Here is a 20161-nt window from a genome sequence, read left to right as displayed (position 1 = left end):
CTCCATAGTTTGCACCAAATTACTAATAGAAGTGGAGAAATGAAGAAGTGGAGAAGTGGAGATGATAGTTAATTTTGTGATCTCCACAATTTGTAGGCAGTTAGTGACAGAGGTGGAGAAGTGGAGATGGAGGCTAGCCTTGTGATCTCCAAAATGAAGAGAACCACCATCCAATGAAACTGAACCTAAACCAAGAACTGGGAGCTATGCTAAGTCACCAACTGCAATATGTGAAGTATCATTATGGGAAAGGGTGGTGACCAAATCTTGTGAATATGTCATATGGTGTGAAGCACCAGAATCAATGATCCAAGAAGACCCTAAAGGTAAGGCTCATGCATGAAGGGCATGACCTTTCCCTATGGAAGGAGGCTAAGGTGGGAAGATTTGATGTTGTTGCATGACTTCCTCCAAAACCTCTAACCATATCCAACACCTAGAAACTAGATGTCCTTTCTTGCCACAAAAAAATGCAAGGATCAACTGTAAACTTCTTAGTCTTGTAGAAAGACTCACCAAACTTAGAAGATTTACTTTGTTTAGGATTGAATTACTGTTTTGAAGTAGGCATCAAAGGTGGATCAAACAAATTCTCACTTCTAGAAAAATCTTTCTTAGGCTTCAATTTTTTCTTTGACCTCTCCTTAGATGACTGAGCAACCAATGCTTTATTCATTGATCCTACTAGAGAGTCTGACTATGTAATCTCGAATTGCTCTCTAGTAAGCTGATAAAAAAAAAAACCTCAAATGTAGGCATGGTGAATCTAGGACCCAAAGCATCCATAATAGAGTGAAAAGTAGATGAGAAAATTTGAAAGTTTCCTTGAAGCTATGAAAGAATAAGGTAAATGCATTCTTGATCTTTCCACAACCTTGTAAAATAGATATGATATATTTGAATTTCATCAAGAAATCCTCAATAGAGGGAAATGAATCAGGAACAAGAAAAGTCAACTCTTCCTTAATCGGCAGTGCTCTAAACTCATTTATGGTGCCAAAAAGTCCCTCAAAATTTATCCATATAGACCGAGGAGTGAAAAAACCATCCAGATGAAAGAGTAGATTGTCACTGACATGCAAAGATTAAAAAACCCATAGCTTGATCCATGTTCCTATGTTGTATGACCTTAAAAGCATGTGTCAATTAAGGTTAAACCTCATCCAAATAGGACCATAACCCTTGTGATCTTAGAAGTCTTATCATATGATATTTCTAGAGATGATAATTTGTGGAGTAAGAGACTCTAAAGATGAATCTGCCATTATTTTTAAAGGGTTGAAAAGTTAAGAAGTTTGAGTTTTTTGATGTAAATTACAAAAAGCAAGAAAGAAACTTCCCCCACAATCTAGTTAACCCAACCAAAAAATTAATTGTATACTTATTTATGTGGAATTAAGAGTTCAAATTGTGATTTCCCAATTGACTTAAGACACTTAAAGGAGTTAATGCATTTAGATTTACACAAGATCACATCCCCCCAGTTTCACTAAATCAGAAGTCACCCCCCAAAATGCAAATTTTTGGCACTTTATAATAGAGTGCGGGTACAATTTTCTAGTTGCAAAAAAAAGCAAAGTGGCCATTTTTTGTTATGATTACAACTTCCAATATGAAAAAATATCATATTCACACAAAAAAACACTTAGATCACAAGAGGATCTAATAGAGGATAAGTACCAAAGAAGCCAAATAAGGTCACTTTTTGAAGGTGATTTCTTTTGCTAAAAGAAGACCATCTTTTGATAGTAGATTTGGATAGATCTCAAATAGATAGGCACTTTAAAAAAAAAAATAGAACTTAAATATGTGTTTGTATGAGCCCGTACAAAGCTTTGGAAGTTGCAAAAATGAGGATTCAATAGGTACAGTCATAAAAAAAACTGTTAATACCTCAAAAATCCATTCACCAAAATGCAAAACTAATTCCACAATTGGAAAATTTGGGAGTTCCTAACCCAAATCAAAAAAATTAGCATGCAATTTTGAGTCCGGATGACCAAGTTATTGAAGTTTGACTACCAAATCAAAATGTAAATGTGCTATTTGATAATGCAAATGAATTGTTTTAAAATGAAAATACGTTATTTTACAATGTAAATGCACTACAAAATGTAAAAAAAGGTGCCAAAATATTGTGTGGATGTGCTACAACATTATTTAAATGCACTAAAACAGAGTGTAAAAGCGCTAGAACAAAATAATTTTCTAGATTCGTTGTTCAACAGTACATAAGCTTCAAAAATATTCAAATAGGAATAAGAAGTTGTAGATCCATGGCTCTGATACCATGTAGAAGTTGATAAGAAGACAACTTCATAGATCCTTGAAATAATTTGCAAGCAAATACCTATTACAAGGAAGATGAAGCAGAGAAGAAAATATTGCTCTCCAAATAGAAAGAATATATTCATGACTGAAAATGATAAGTGTTCTCATGAATGAGAAATGAGTTCTCAAGATGTGTAATACAAGAGACATGATCTCTACATAAAGGAGATCATGCAATCTCTAAGGAGGATAAGGTGATAAGGGAATCCTTATCATCCACTCCTAAAGAGATAAGGGGTCCATGCAATCCTATCATATATTTCATAAAGAGATAAAGCCATTTAATAAATGAAAACATTTATTAAATACCAACTATGCATAAAGGTGAAATCTTGAGAGAGGATAAAAGACAATTTTAATAAAGTAATTAAAGTTAGGTCTTTTACTCTAACAGGGTTTCCCAAATGGATTTTTTTTTCTACAGTTTTGTATCTAGGAACACACCTAAGTATTTGCATGGGAGAGAGCCTTTAGCAATATTCAAAATTTTACTAATGTTTCCCTCAATAGTTTCAAAAGTATTGAAGAAAAAGGCCTTTGATTTAGCCAAATTGATGTCCTGCCTTGAAACATTTTTGTAAACATTGATTTTTTTTTAAGGACTTTTGCCTCCTTACAACTGGCCTCCCCATATAGCATGGTGCCATCAACAAATTGTTGACGTGTGGTTGCTTTTGCATCTTTTGAAATATCAAGACCTTTAAGGGTTTTAATTGTTTGATAGTTTCTTAGTGAACACCCTAGAGTTTCAAACATAATAATGAAGAGGGAGGGAGAGATAGGATCTCCTTGTCTTAATCCCGTAGACAAGGAAAAAAGCCCTTTGGGGTTCCATTAATGATGACTAAAAACTTAGGAGTAGAAATGCATTTAAAGGTCATATTTATCCATCTTTTGGAAAACCCAAAATATTGGAGGCACTCACATAAGAATCTCCAATCAATTTTATCATAGGCTTTGCTAATATCTAACTTGATCACCATAGTAGGGGTATTATTTAGGCCAAAAGAATGAATTACCTCTTGATAAATAATTATACCATCTTGAATTGATCTTCCTAGAACAAACCCTATTTGTTCTTTACAACTTACTAGCTTTGGGAGAAGAGTGATGAGTCAATTAGCTAAAGTTTTTGTCAATAGCTTGTAGAGTGTGTTACAAAGGGCTATTATCCTATAATCCTTGAAACTTTTGGATGCATCAGTTTTGGGAATTAGGGTGAGGAAAGTATGATTTACCTCCTTAGGGAGCCCTCCCAAGTTTCTAAAGACATCCAAAGCTTCAGTAATTTCTTCTCCCATTATGTGCCAAGATTTCTAAAAGAAACATGCCAGAAATCCATTTGGTCTTAGAGATTTGTCAAGTGCTATTTCGAAAAAAGTTGTTGTGACCTCTTCTATTGTAAATTTATGAATAAGAGCTTTATTTTGGTCATCTGTTATGATTTTAGGGATATTATTCAATAAATCATTTTGAGAGTTCCATGGGGAGCCTTCCTGGTTATTTAACATGTCTTTGAAGGAGGAGGCAACCTCCTTAGCAATGTCCATAGGATGGTCCAATGTTGTATTATTATTATTTTTTGTAGAAGTTATTCTATTGATGACCCTTCTTTGCTTAGTACTATTGTGAAAAATTATGGCATTTCTATCTCCATCTCAAAACCAAGTTTCTCGAGATTTTTTCTTCCAATACAATTCTTCCTTGGCCAAGATGTCTTCTAGTTTTGATCTTAGATCCTTTTCTTTTAAATAAAGGGCTTTGTTAATGCATCTTTGCATAATTTAATTATTTGTAGATTATAACGTTGCTTCAATTTCCCATTTGGAATAAAAAATGTTACCAAAGTGAGTTTTATTCCATTGAATAAGGTTCTATTTAATGATTTTTAATTTTTATACAATCTTGTATAATTTGGACCCTTTCACTTTGGTAGTTGTCCACCAGTTTTCCAGAGTAGGAATCAAGGATTTGTCTTTGAACCACATCAGCTCAAATTTCAAAGGTTTTCTAGTAAGGGTTTCTTCCATATTGTTACATCCCAATTTTTGACCTAGCTTGAAATATAGCCATTGAGGTTTGCATGAAGTCAGTTGGCAGTTTGATTTGATATAATCTGGCGAAATGGTAAGATAGTTGGTCGTTATGATTTCAAGTGAAGATGACATGTTAGTTGATCGTTGATCGTGAATTCATGGAATTAAGGTGAAAGGTTAACTGTTATGATTATTTATGATTATATAATTTATAATTAAATTATGGAGAAATTCCTTGTAGGGAGCATGTCAAAGGGGGGAAAGCATTGTCAGAAAAGAATTAGGTAGGGCATCACCATCACTGGGCAGATGGGTAAAAGACCTAGCCAGAATACATCTGCGGGACTTTTATGAATTATTTAATAATTTAATTAAAATAGTTAGGATAAAATATAAAATGTATCTTAAAAATTTATCTTAAAGGATTTTTGGTTTATCTTTCATTATATTAATTTTAATAATTATTTATTTCGTACATCTAAATATAAAATCATTTTAGCTCCAATATAATTTAATAATCAATTAAGTGATGGTTGCTTATTCATATTAGATTTTAATAATTATTATAACTTATACACTTCCTATTTTCTTTCTTCCTTTCCTTCCTCCTTTCTTTTCCTTTTAAAAATCGAGTTGAGGGAAATTCGAATGGTTTTCTTTGTAACTGTTAGGTACTTGAAGAGCCAAGCATCTCTTTTAATGGTTTCTTCGATTGTATAACTGGGACCTTGGTGTACAAACCCGTAACACTTCTTTCATTTTTCTTTTCGTATTTTGCTTATGTGTTTTTAGTGAGGAGAAGACTTAGTTTGAACGGTAGCCGTTGCAATGGAGTTTCCTAGTGTAGTCCCTGCGTTAATATATTTCTGTCATTGTGGAAGGTCATGTTTAGTCCCTGTGCACGATATGGTAGCTCCTCCAAGGAGAGCATGGGAAGTTTGTTCTTGTGAGTCGATCTGGAGCCGGCATGTCTATATTCATGAACGTTTAGATTACTGCAGAACATCACCAACAATGGGACCTTAGTAGGAAGGTCAAACCAAAATCACAAGTAGAATGCTCTGTCCAAGATTCATTGTGGAGGTCATGTAAGACATCTGCCAATAGTCAAGTATGTTATATGTTCTTTATTCGCTAGTTTAAATTCTAATAACTCATACACTGTTGGTTCCTTGTTACTACCTTTCTTAGTATAACGTCAATAGTATGTTGATAGAGGTACTGAACCCATATCATGATATATTTGTTTCTTCCAAGGGATAGTAAATAGATTCATTCTGTAGTTTGAAGTAATCCATGACATGATAATTTATGTAATATTAACCATCTTAGTTTTGAACCAAATACTTTCTGTTATATGCTTGCAATGGAGATTTTGAAAATCAGGACACCAATGCATCATCAATGATGCTTGTTGAGGTAAAGAAATGTTAAGCAAAACCAACATATTGGCACTAATAATAATCACAGACTAAATCATGTTGGGCAGTAAAAGATTTCAAGTTCTTGGAAAACTGTTCTTAAATCATAAATGATTCTTATTTCATAAGATTGAATCAATCATGCGTACAGGAGATAGAGATGCAATGGAAGCTGTAAGCAATTAAAACTGGCTTAGAAATGTAATACATTCATTTATACCATACACAGTTAAAAACATTATCAAGACTCCATACACCATGGAAAACTCCTTAGGCAATACGGTGAAGAGGTGGAGATAATCAATTAGATAATCAATTTGAGATCTTTAAAGAACATAATTTTAAGATCATAGTTTGTGAAAGGTTGAATGCATGTAAAATTGACAAAACCAGTTAATTTGAGAATTCCTAACTCATGGACTCACCTGGCTGTGTAGCCAAGTAGAAGGGTGACAAGGTGAAAGAGAGGAATCTATAATAATAAGATTCAGTATTAGTTATGTCATATCAATATTCATCATTTACTATGAATTAAATAATAACTCATGCACTTCCCTACTATTGTGATCTCCTGCTTCCAAGTCATAAATTTTCAGGAAGCCCAATGGATGGCAAGATGACCCCTATCTATTCTAGGTAGGGAGGGCCTTTCTTGTTAGAGATTGTGTGGGGATATATATTGTGGTCTGAGGTTGGGTGGTTAAACCCCTGACAATGTTTCACCTTTCTCAAGATGTCGGATATGCGTCAAACAGAGATAAGCCATTTATATAATTGTTTATCGAAAACAGGTATTATCATTTTTATTTATAAGAAGGTAAGATTAAATTGAAGTATTTCATTGTTATCATCATTTTACTTCATATAAATGAATACTTAATATAAGTAATTATCTAATCTTGAGAAATTGTCATAGATAAGCAATCAGAAGGAAAAGAAATCCGAAGCCCTAATTGATTGAGTGACAGCTGGAACCTTAATTGATATGGTGGTATTGAAAGCCCTAACTGAATCTGTGGTATCAAAAACCCTAGTTGAATCCATGGTTGCAAAAGCCCTAAAATGAATCCATCATCGCGAAAACCCTAGATAAAATCTATTGTCACAAAAGCCCTAAATTGAATCCGTGTTCGCGAAAGCCCTAAGTGGTAAGTGGTACCAGAAGCCCTAAATAAACCAATGGTAATTGATGCCCTAATTGGTAAGATGATATGTGATGCCCTAATTTAAGTTATATTGGTATTCAGTGGTATTCATCAAATGATTTTTGAGATAGCAGTTGAGTTGAGAAATTGTTATAGTGTATTTGTGCACTAACCTGAGTGGTTGCAAAAGCATACTTAGATGATTTTTAGTCTCAGTTTTTTCGAGGTATGTGATTTCAATTTCTAAAGTAATTTCATTAAAAGGTATTTCAAGTATTTAGTTAAGAAATTTTTGTTTAACTGACTTTAACAGTAAATCTTCTTCACATGAACATGAATGATGTAACTGCCTTCTTATGAAATCAAAGTTATAACCGTATTCTATGCATATGTTAGATGTTAATTTAGACCGGGAAAATTTGGATGTTACACATATCAATTAAAGGAGCACTAGAAAGTGATCATAACCTAAGAAGGGTAGCATCTCAAAAATAAGGATAGAGACTTCTCTTGGGAGGTTGTCAGAAATGAGGAATATGTCCAATTTTTTAGCGATTTGGCTAAAGTCTTGTTGTTCCAAGTGAAAGCATTATCTTTGGATTTGATTTCTAGCAGTGATTCTCTTTGCACCCAACTATTGAATTCCATAGTTGTTTGGGAGGCTCTAGAAATAACCCCCCCTATATATAGATAGATAATTGAGGTAGATTAGTTAGGGTAAATGCCGAGTTGCTATTCTACTTGAGCTCTTTGAGCTACTTTCACTATAGCAGGAGGTGGGAGCTCAGCTATCTATTGCCCTACTATTCTATGGGCTCTTTGAGCTCATACCATTAGCAACGATACATCGGCGGGGAAGCTTTCATTCCTCTGGCTGCTTAATATGGTCAAGAAGGAAGCTAGGGTTAGCTCTCTATACAGCCCCTGCCCAGTTTGCCTATGTCCACGGTCACCCTACATGCATGGGTATAACCTTCCCTCAATCTAGCTCTCCCCCAACTATGCCTTAACCAGTTAGAGGTGTCCTCAGGTCCTAAATGCAATACGCTCCTACTATTCTATAGGCCACCCTAGCCCCCATTTTTTTGATGGAGAAAAAATGGCATAAAATCCCCCCTAAGAATGGATGGGAAGGGAGAAAATTGTAATTGTTGATCCAAATCTAACTAGAGGGCTCTTTTTTCATTAGTTGGAGTTGGGTCGTATATGTTGAAGAGAGAAAATTGGAGATTGTGTGTATTGACTAGGACAGACATTCAAAATCTATCCTTCCCCATAGGAGTAACCATGATTGATCTAGGATTCCAAATTAGAGCCAATCCTCCCAAGGCCCTGGTGGCAGGGCTCCCATAAATTTTCTTTGAGCCTAGCTTCCTTTCTAGGGAATTTAGCTCATCTTGGTTCATTCTTGTTTCTTGTAACATAATAATATCAGGTTTATATTGAGAGAGACAACACTTTAATAAGTGTTGTTTGTTAGGGGTATTTAGACCCCTAACATTCCAGGTAATGCCCTTCGTTATTCTGTGGGAAGGATCTTCCCCTTCCCTGCATCAAATAATGTAGTGAGTTTGGTTTGACCAACAACTTCTACATCCTGTGACCTAAGTACATTGAGGGATTTCCTTCCTCTTTTTTGAGGGGTCTTATTGATATAAAAATTCTCTTTGGCTTCTAGATTTTGCTCCAGTCCTCTAATATTATCTTCATTTTCCATGTTGATTAAACTGAGGCAAAGGTCCTCATGAGAGTAAGCTCCCCCCCTAATTTAATTAGTTTGTTAATGATTTTTTTCTTTCTTGATTGTTAAGCTAAATGACTAGGACAGGGGCTCAGAGGTAAAGGAAGGCTATCCAGTGCAAGATTGAGACCCTTATTCTTACCTCTTTTAGTAGATAGGGAGGACTGAGAGAGCTTCTCATTGACTTGCTCCCTAGAAAATATAATTTCTTTATCTTTTGATTGCTTAATCGGCCCCTTATCTCTAGAGAACTTTGGAGGTGACATGCAGTCTTATCTTTCTTGTCAAGAGGTAAGTTATCCCTAATAATAAAGCCTCCTATATTGGGGTCAAAAGAAATTTTCAATGTTGAAAGAGGAGGAGAAACCTTCAAAGAAGTACTTTTATGGCGCTAATTTACAATCTCCTTTCTAAGGGCATCAACTGGTTCTTTAGAACGAGCCAAAATTTGAGGAGAATAGACTTCCAAAGGATTCATTATTTTAGCCAATTGACTAACTTTTTTCCAACAATTACCTCATAAATTGATATTCAAGAATGGTTACTTAGGGTTCTTTTCAATTTTTACCCATCACAAGTTACCTTCACAAGTGCCTATATGAATTCTAGGCTTCAAGTAGTAGATGGAATAATTTGTGATAATTTTCAAGGGTTCCAAAAATATTGCCTCAGATTTGATGTCAACTAGAATTTTAACCTCTGAGGAGGTCATATAATTCTCCAATACTCCTTTGAAACCCCCTAGGGAATCACCAATCTTTCGAAAGATACCTTCATCCATAAGTTCCACTGGAAATTTTTGGAAAGAGACATATCTCAAGATAATTTCAGAATTTAAGGCTTGAGAATTAAAATTAGGTTTCCACTCAAGGAATTTGACATATTGTCCCTCTAAAAAAAAGGATTTTTGAACAACAGTTCATTTTTTAGTTCTATATTTTTACATTTAATGAAGAGAGTATTATTGAGAAGGTTTGTGATACTTACTTGTTCTCCCAATATGAAGATCATATGAACAAAGAGGTGAGATCAAATAGGGTTCTCACTACTCCATTTTGCAAAAATACCTTGCAAGTTGCATAGATCCCACAAGCCATCTGAATGAGGATTACTAATAATTATTGTTTGTAAATTTTCCTTTGCAGCCCTCAAATTTAATTGATGTGTGGAATTCTGAGGGTGGTTTGTAGGGCATCTTGTATAATTTCGAATCCTAGGAATATTGTGGGATCATTGCAGTTGATCATTTGTACCACACCCAAGTGGCATAGAGTTAGCCCCAATTACAACTATCAAAATTTGGGTGGGAATAATCCAATGTTTTTAATTTCTGGCTAGTCCTTTCCAATTATCTGATGGGAATATATGTTCAACATTTAGTTCAATTTGGTGACGTTTATATTGCTTATCAAGTAGAGGCTCATGAGCTTGTCATTTAGCCATGGCAATTGTTGGGACCCTAGCTTCGTTTGTTGAAGCACGATAACCAAGATCCAGAGTAGAGAAGGAATTGCTAGTAGAAATTGTAGCCTCCATGTTCGCATATTTATCTACCCTTAGAATGGGCATCATGCAGTCATCTTGAGGAGTCGAATGTGCGCCAATGGTAATGTAGTTACCCAACCATCTTCCTTGGCTTTGCTGAGCAGACCCTAGTATAATTTAATATATTTATTGGGTTAGAATATATAGACTTATTTATATTCAATTAGTTATTTCATTATTCATATATTTAATCAATTTAATTAATTTTTCAAATGTTGATAAATTATGATTTTATATTAAATTTCATTATTACAAGGGGTATTACAATACCCCTTTATTGTGATTTAAATCTTAAACATCCAATGTTGAACATTTACAATAGGTCTAAGCTTGATCCTAAGAGAAAACAAAAGCTTTAACAAATAAATGTTTTAAGCTTAGAATTCAAACTAGATGAGAGCAAATTGGGAAGAGAGTATCAAGGTATGATGACTTCATAACAGTTAAGCTAAACAATGATTGATAACATCTAATACTATAGAGTATTAAATTTTAATTCATTTCATTAAATCCTATATACAAATTACAAATTGTACTAACAAATAACTTAGTCAAATAAAGAATGCAGGAACATAGCTTAGTTATGTCAGAAGGACATTTAGCAAGGAAGAGGATGGAAGAACTCACATAATTAAAATGTTTCATAAATTTGTAAGAGAATGTAAAGCTTCTCCAAGACCCAAACTATGGGCAATTGTAATTCAATATGTATTACTACTTCAATCATATGTAAGGGAAGGTATGCCTTCCCAAAGTCCTCTTTACAAAGAAGGGCCATATTTACATTCAAGTAGATATGACAAAAGCATCCCAAGTGAGACTAGGGGTTTTCTTCCTTATTCTTTCAATTATTCTCAATAATTAATAAAATTATGTAAACTTCTTTTATCAATAACAAAATTAATTTAATATTTAATGAAAATTAAATTAAAATACATAATTAAGTTAAGTGAACTTTGATATTCACTTATATGTTTAAAGTTGCATATTTTAATTATAATATAAATATAAATATAAATATAATTAAAGATATTTAATTTTAATTGCGCTTGATTTAATAAATTAGACTTTTATTTTTATTATAAAGTTAAACTAACTAACTAACTAAAGTTGAATTATATATTTTTATTTGATTTTTTAGTTGAATTTGATTTATTTTTATCGTTGTATATTTGAAGTCCTAGATTTTAGCTTTTTCTTTAGATTAGTCGAGGTTTTCAATTTAGGGGTTCATTCTATTAGGTTGAAGAGTTTTTGGGATTTTGGAAGACAAATAAACTAATTCAAAGCTAGTATTTTAGGTTTGAAGTTGTTATCTTTTCTTCTTACATTGTTTCTTGCATTTGAAGTAAGGTTTTGAACCTTTTTAATTTTTGACTAAAAAGTTTATTTACTTCATGTTTGTTTCATTTGTGTGATTGTTGGGTGTCTTCTTGCAGATTGTGATTTTGATAATTAAGGTTCATTTGAAAACATTGTAAAAAGATTGACAAAATTATCTTCTTTAATATAGTTGTATTTTTTGTGTTTGAATTTAGTGTATCTATCAAGTAAAAGCATCCCAAAATTTTGGTACTTTTGAGGAGATTATGTTTTGAAAAAATTATATGCATTCTTATGACTTTCTAAATTTGGTCTTCCTTTATATTATAGCTTCTCCATTCGAAAAGTTATTAATTTCTAAAATTATAAAATAAACTAGTATAGATATCTTAAACAAATCTATCTAAAGAAATGCCGATAGATATCCACTACAAGATAATAATAATTTAATTTACTACATCTAAAATTATTTATATTTCCTTTACCTCCATTTATTTAGTTTTTTACTAACTTAATTTTTTTATTTTAATTTCTAAAAAAATGGATGAATTATATCTTCAAATATTATTATTTAAACAAATATTTTATTTGGTATTTATTAAATTATTTTTAAAAATATATTATGTTTATAATAAAATTTAAACTTTTGACATGTAGATGGTTGTCACATTTAACCTAGAAGAATAAAAGTTAACATTAACACACTCACACAATCCCACTCCACCCATTCTGCCATTAAGAATGCTTATTGACATTAATAAATAAAATTTATTTATTTATTTATTTTGAAAATAAATTAAAAAAATATTAATTAGTTTTAAATGAGTTTTATTGTTAATGTTTTATATAATTTGTGTTCATTTATGAAAGCATGGTTATTGTTAATTAATATATAATTGTGATTTGATTATATTATAATAAGTTTTATTGTCAAGTTTACTATGTAATAATTTTGTTATGATTATTTGATATTAGAGGTCAAATTATAAATAATTTTATTATAATTATAATTTAAGTTTGATTATATATAACTTGAGTTATTTATAATTATATTATGAATTAATAGAGAATTGAATATTAATATTGAATTTAAGTTAAAGTCAAGAAAGAATTGGTATTGATATTTCATTTAACAATGTATTTAAGTTATTATTCTAGTAATTTACAGTTTAAGATTATAAAAATTAATAACATGATAATATTATATTATTATTTATTTATTTTTGGGGGAGGGGGGCAAAAGTGGATAGAGCTCATGTATGTTATATTAATAATATAGCTAGTTTGAGAGTTCCATAGGGAAATAACTAGCAAGAAAACTCTATTGTATTGTTTAATTACAATATCAAGAAATCAATAGTTTGGATATATGCCTGAATCAACTGCAATGGTGAGAGCCTTACCACAGCAAGTGTTAAGCTATTCAATCACTCAAAGATGTAGAGGCCAATGACTTTACTATACAAGATTGTGAAGTTGTTACAACATGAAATCATGCAACATTTCTATCCCATACTACTAAATGATATTCAATTAAGAGGTGATTGATTCAACAACAACCTTACATGGTACACACCAAAATTCAAAAATTTGTTCAAGTTGCTGCAAGGAAACACTGCTAACAAAAGGAGCTATGCACTACAACATAGCAAGCTAGATACACAACTTCTAGGAACAATATCCCTCCATTAATATATGACCAAAATCCTCCAATAGTGAGAAATTTCCAATGATGTAAAGACCCTCAATTGGAAGTCAAGTGGGCTTCTTTTTTAATAATGTTTGGTAGCCGAGGGAAATCTGAAATGAAAAAAGGTTTGGCACATGAATCAACAAGTACATTATCACACCCCATATGATGTGCCTCAATTAAATTGTTTGTGCCTAGAGGTATAGAAGAAGTTAAAAACGCTTTGATATTGCCCAAATGGTCTCTAACACTTATCTCGATTCTTGATGCACCTAGGTTGCCTCTTGAAGAACTATCAAAATTAATCTTCATGAAACTTAGAGGGGGGAGGGGGAAGCCACTGAATTAAGGATATGTCAGGCTTTTTTCTATCTTCTTTAGTCAATGAAAGAAAGGATATAATAGTTGGTTTTGATTTAATATTAAATACATTTCATGTACATGCTTTATGTCATGTCTATTTTGTTTTGATGGATTGTTTGTATGGATAGCGTGTTACCCTCCATGAAGATTTTTCCTTTAAGAATTTGAAATATTTTAATGATTTTATACCTTTTACTATTTGGGTTATATTGTGAAGGTTCATAACCTTTTTATATCATGATCATATATGTATAGTTTTGGATGTATTGTGAGTTATGTAATGTTTTCTACTGAGTCTCAACTATTATATTATTTGACCGCTGAGGATGACAACTATTGTTGTGTTGAGATTTTATTTACTTGATCTCTCTATTTCTTTTATTGTGATTGTTCTATGTTCCGTGAAATGATAACCATGAGGATTTGGTAATTATTTTATTGATATGTTTATTAAGGGGTGGCAACTTTGGATCCTAATGTTCTTTATTATGCTCTAGCATATTCCTTTAGTGATTTCCATAACTTGTCAAATTATGAGAAGTCTTTTATTTTATTTTAGTTCTTCCTTCTCTTCATTTCTTTTAGTTGTTGGATTAGAGTAGGTTATCTAGGAGTATATAAGGGAAGTGACTTACAATGGGGGTCGAAACCATTAAGAGATTGTTAGGGTAACTCATTTAAAAATTGAGTAATAAGTCATAACTTAATAAATTTATTAGGAGAAACATTAATGAGATAATTGTGTATCTCTCCTATGGCTTGAGTATTAGTACATGCTAAGGATAAGAGTGGGAGATTATGCTTGTCTATCTAAGGGGGGAAGTGATCTGGGATGATTGGTTTACTTGTCTTAATGAAAGTATAACTAGTTTTGCATGGGTCTTGCTAGAGGATCCAAGGTCTAGAGTGATTTAACTAGTATAACTCAAGTAGATGAAGATGTGATGACCTTCCTATATGTATTCTACGTTCCTACATTGCACTTGGTACACCTAATTTTTGTCTCAGTCATTTATACTTGACAACCTTGTAATTATTTTTATAATTTATATATAGAGTACCTTTGCATTAGCCTTACTTGTTTGGATATTTCTTGTGAGTCTTGGTGTTTATCTCCTCAACATAATGGGAGCAAGCATCTAGGTTCGACATGGTTGAGTGGTAATGATTTATATTACCATTGAGATCCTATGTTTGTTCTCTTGTGCTGGGATTATCCTTGTTGTTTCTATCTTGATCATTGCTTAATAACTTGCTTATTGTCATCATAAGATATACATCTTGCATTCTATGATGTATTGACTTGAGACATCCTTCAGGTGATGTATAATGACATGTGTAGTGGAAGTTATATTACTATGACTATGTATGCCAAGACGTACCAGTTGTATTGTCATCCCTTTCCTTACATTGATATGATGAATGCGTTTTATTGTTAAAATTAAATACATATAGCAGTTTAGTTTATGATTCTCATTCACTTCATCATGGTTAAATAATAAATTTGTTCATACTTTAATTTGGGTTATAAAATAAACATAAAATATATAATGTGGTTGTAGTATGATTGTCCTTAGTAGATTAGTTAACTTATATGTAACTACGCTTGAACCCTTGAAATAGTTAACTAAGTTTATATAATTTTCTATAACAGAACTAAGTTTAAAGTTAGGTTATTTTCCTCACCACCCCCCCGCACCCCCTCTTGCCTCCCACACCCGTTGTCACCTCTTCTCCTTTTCCCACACTTGTGAGGTAGTTAGAGTTATGAATAGTAGCAAAACTCCAGATGAGGAAGGATTCCAAGATGAATTCTTCAAGTTGGGTATCTTTGTCCTGGGTCCCTTTCTTATAGTGCTCTTTAATCGAGTGGTTTGTGTCAACTTATTTTCCTCACCACCACCCCGCACCCCAACCCCCCCTCCCTTGCCTCCCACACCCGTTTTCACCTCTTCTCCTTTTCCCACACTTGTGAAGCAATTAGAGTTATGAACAGTAGCAAAACTCTAGATGAGGAAGGATTCCAAGATGAATTCTTCAAGTTGGGTATCTTTAGCTTGGGTCCCTTTCTTATAGTGCTCTTTAATCGAGTGGTTTGCGTCAACTTTCTTGATTTTTGGTTGTGACATGTTATCCATCCGATCCATAAATCTGGGCCAACGTCCAACCCAGAGAACTACAAGACCATCATCGTTGGGCATACCTTTGCCAAACTCTATGCAGCTGTGTTGAATGGTATCCTATCCAGAGAGCTCGATCAACGACATTGCTAGGCTAGAGGTCAAGATGGGTTTCGTATAGATTTTCAAACCATTGATCACATTTTAACCTTATGGGTAGGGTGTTTTTTAGTCGTGAATATTCATAATTTTGTGAATTTTAGAATTTTTTTGCTATTAATTGGACTAATAATTTAAGATTTAATGCAACCTAAATTGCCACATTTTTATTAAATTTAGTTTTAAAATATTTAAAATCACTCAATACTTTATTTTATTAAAAAATTTAAACTCAAAGATTCACCACAATATTTGATTCACCTAAATATTATATATTATCAAAGAAACTAATATTAATTCACCATTTTTATCATAATTATTAGTTACTTTAGGGATATATTACCAATATTTAGTTTTCACTATTGACTTAAAATATAATGTAATTATCCTCATAATTTTCATGAGATGAAACAAGTTCAATTTTGATTTATAATATTCCATGATGATTAGCAAACTTCCTATTATTATTAAGATTCACTGATATTTTTTACTCAAAAATTATGATTCCAAAATAATTGCCAATGCAAATAATATTTAAAATTAAAAAAATTGAGAGATTCGCCCATACAAATAATTTGGTTTTTCAAAATAATGAAAGATTCACCAATAAATTTTTTTTTTTTCTTGAGGGGGGTTTCTTCAAGTTTACCTTGCTTATGAGCCACCATTGAGGAGGCTCACCACCACTCGACAAAAGTTTACTGTTATTTTGTTGACTTTCGCAAAGCCTTTGACTTTGTTCCTCGAGCGACTCTCTTTCAGCGTCTTATGGACATCGGGGTCTCAGATATTCTCCTTACAGCTATTATGAGGTTATACGAGTGTGTTGTGGGTGGATTTAAGACTCCACAAGGCTTCTCTGACCCTATCCAGAGCACTATCGGGGTGAAATAGTGTTGCCCTCTTCCCCCACTCTCTTTGGCATCTACATCAACGAGCTTGAGGCATTTCTCTGTGATTGCTCGCTCCCTGGTGATCGTTTTTACTTACATCAGGTGTTGATCTCTATTCTCCTATTTGTTGATGATGTGATTCTCCTAGCATCTTCCCTCAATGGTCTTCAACAACTCCTTAATGGCTTGGCCTCTTTCTGTGACTCACATGAGCTTGTTGTAAATCTGGGCAAGACTCGGGTTATGGTCTTCAATTGTTTGAAGACATCATACCTCCATTTTTACTTCCAGGGTAGTGAGATCGAGATTGCATCTTCATATACTACCTTGGGGGTTAAGTTTTCTTGACCTCGGTTCAGCTTGAGACCAGCCATGAAGCCCAGAGTCAACAAGGGGCTCGGCTCCCTCGCTATTCTTGAGCAATAGTGTTTTCAACACCACTTATGGGACATCACGACTAAGATGTCCCTTCTTGACTCCTTGGTCAAGCTAACTATCCTCTATGGTTGTACTGTTTGGGGCCCCTCCCTCTTGGAGTCTAACTAGGCCTTTGTTGAGGGAGTCCAAATTCTTTTTCTTCAGTGCATTATCAGATGTCATCGGTCCACACTGCACAACATCGTTTTGGCAGAGTTTGGTGCTCACCCTTTTAGATTGGGGACCATCTTTGATTTAGTCTGGCTTCTTTGCCAGCTCCGAAGCTTCACTGATTCCTCTGATGGTCATCATGGATATTCCTACTTAGCTTACTGTTCCTCTATGGAGGTTGCGGGTTTGGACTCTGGACACAAGTCTCGTTATTGGTACACCCAGGTCTTTGCTCTCTTGGGCTCGATTAGTATTAGTTTGGATCATCTTCCCCTCTTTCAATTTTCTCTCAATGCTCCATCCCATCTTCTTCCACCTCAGTGGAAGTTGAATGAGCATGTTAGACTTGACATCTACAAATAGTATGTTATCACGACTTGGAGGAATCCCCCAGGTGGGCTCCACCTACGTATGGCCTTCTATGCTAAGCACTTACTTGATACCCAATTAGAGATCATCTTACACCCCTACCTCACTCGTCGTTGGACTCACACTCTTCGCATCTCCTTGGGATTTGTTAGAGTGGGATCTCATCGGCTACATATTCAAATTGATCACTAGATCGACAAGGAGGACGAGATCTATCGGCTTTGTCACCTCAGGAAGGTTGAGACTAAGTCTCACTTTATTTTTTGTCGTCCCATTTATTATGAGATCCAAGGAGATTCAACTGGTTCTTCAGAGAGTGTCAATCTCTTCCCTCATTCTTCAAATATATTGACCAACATTGTCTTGCACTCTACCTTCAGGAGACCATGCAGCTTCGCGAGCACACTATACAACTTCAACTTTGCTTGACATCAACACCTACGCAGCTCATCACCTCTTTCTTCAGTCCTATAGTCCCTACTCGAGGATTGAAGTGGCCTCCTTGTACTATCTCGATTCACACCAGATCTGTGAGACCCTGTAGAGATCACACTCGACAACGACCTTCCAAAGTACCTGATTGCTCTAATGCCCACCTTTCCATTATGGACTACTTCTTGCTTGTGAGTTCTTAGTTGTTATTCCTTTTCTTAGTTCTTTTGTCTGCGGACACCATTTGGTGCTCCCCCCTACTGGCATTTTCCTTGTGTTGTTTCTAGTCCCTTAGACCCTTGTTGGTCTCCTGTTGGACATTAATAAATTTATCTTATCTTATCATGGGTTCCTAGATGGGATGTTACAATTTATGACTACAAATCGAGGTTGAATATTCAAAGTCTTTCATCCCTATAATTTTCTTTGTTAATGAGAGAAACTATTAAAAAAATCTCAAACTTGTGAGAATTTTACGGTAAAATTATGCTCATGCTTTATTGTGCATCCAACTTGATATAGAATGCAACAAAATATAACATAATGATAAGTGATTTGTCTTTATTCTTGTTATCTAATACAACATTTACAAATTCTTTGTTAGTTGTCATGTATTACATATGCTTCCACTCAAATTGAGATTAGAATGTGTTTGCTACACTATCTTCTTGCATGATAGATTATCAAAGTAATTGTAGGATTTCATAGTGGCTACCATTTTTACTATTGCATGTTTTCGCACCAATTTTAAGATTTTAGTTGTTGCATAATTGCATTAATATAATATTATGTTGCACAAGATCAAGTTTACCACCTCTATGGACAACCATGTCCTCTTTCTAGTCATACCATCCAAATGAGTAATTGATTTGCATCTATTTATTTCCATTACACTTGTTTTCAACCTTGGAGACTCTTTAAGTCGTGCTATAGACTTTTAAGTCGCACTATCTCATCACTCTAAATGAACAAAGATCCACTTCTAAAGCCTATTAATGCATTAAACTCATTTTAACTTGTTTTTTTCCCAAAACATGTGTATTCAATGTACATGTGAGTTTTAAAGATTACTAAGGACAAATTATACAAGCATTTACTAAGCAAATTAATTCCATCAAGAAGATACCGAGGCATCGATTATACACCATTAGTAAAGTCTCAAAGAAAAAATAATTATTATTTCTAATATCCCCTATCAGAATAACAATATATTTCTCAAATCTTGTCTAAAAATCTCAATCTTTTATAAATTCAATACAAGGACATTATATCAAACTATTTACTGTTATGTGTATAATTCCATTATTAGAATTTTTGTAATAGCAATGCCTTCATAAATGCAAAGATCAAGCACTTGTTTCTTTAGTTTTTGCAATGGCCAGCTCACTCTGATAATTGCCAATTGTTCAGATAATATGTTAATCCAAGTAATAATTGCAGCATCTGTTGATGTCTTATCCTATCACCGTGATTATTGGATGTGACTCTCTTATTTTGCTCAATGTTTATTGTTGGTTCCTCAAGATTCTATAATACTGAGTATCATCTTGCCACATAAACTTGCACCAATTCTATTTTATTCCGATAGAATCCATACATTAGTGACATGGTGTATCTTATTCTTTCTTCCTTGAGAAAGTATATAAACTTTGTTCTGGATACCGATATGTTTTCATTCCACGATGCATTAGTGCCCTGGATATCTTCTCTCTCTTGTACGCTGACTGTTGAATCTATTGTTTGCTCAGTAGACAATTTTCCCAATTTATTCCTTGATTTTCGATTATCGTTGCCTTTTTTTTTCTTAATTCCACCATTCCCTGCAATTTCTCCGTAATATAAATGCCCACCACAAAAATCCTCCTCAACTCCTTTCGCTAACTCTCCTAAATCACTGTTGTTTGGAGGAGACACACCTCATCTTGGATATATCAATTATAGCCTTCTTTACTACGTGCGATATGCAGTATATATTATAATTATCACATTTTGATATAGAGGATTG

The 20161-nt window shown here is 33.5% G+C and overlaps 1 protein-coding gene across 1 annotated transcript in view; it reads right to left on the bottom strand.

Annotated features, from left to right (window-relative positions):
* LOC149552882 (mRNA capping enzyme family protein) overlaps positions 1-20161 on the bottom strand; it is a 256559-nt gene that overhangs the window by 10859 nt on the left and 225539 nt on the right. The window lies entirely within an intron of this gene.

Source organism: Cupressus sempervirens, chromosome 6, assembly GCF_028749045.1.
Source record: "Cupressus sempervirens isolate cs-2001-9-10 chromosome 6, ASM2874904v1, whole genome shotgun sequence".
NCBI lineage: Eukaryota > Viridiplantae > Streptophyta > Pinopsida > Cupressales > Cupressaceae > Cupressus > Cupressus sempervirens.
The sequence above is the reverse complement of the archived record's forward strand: the minus strand, read 5'-3'. Positions and strand labels throughout refer to the sequence as shown.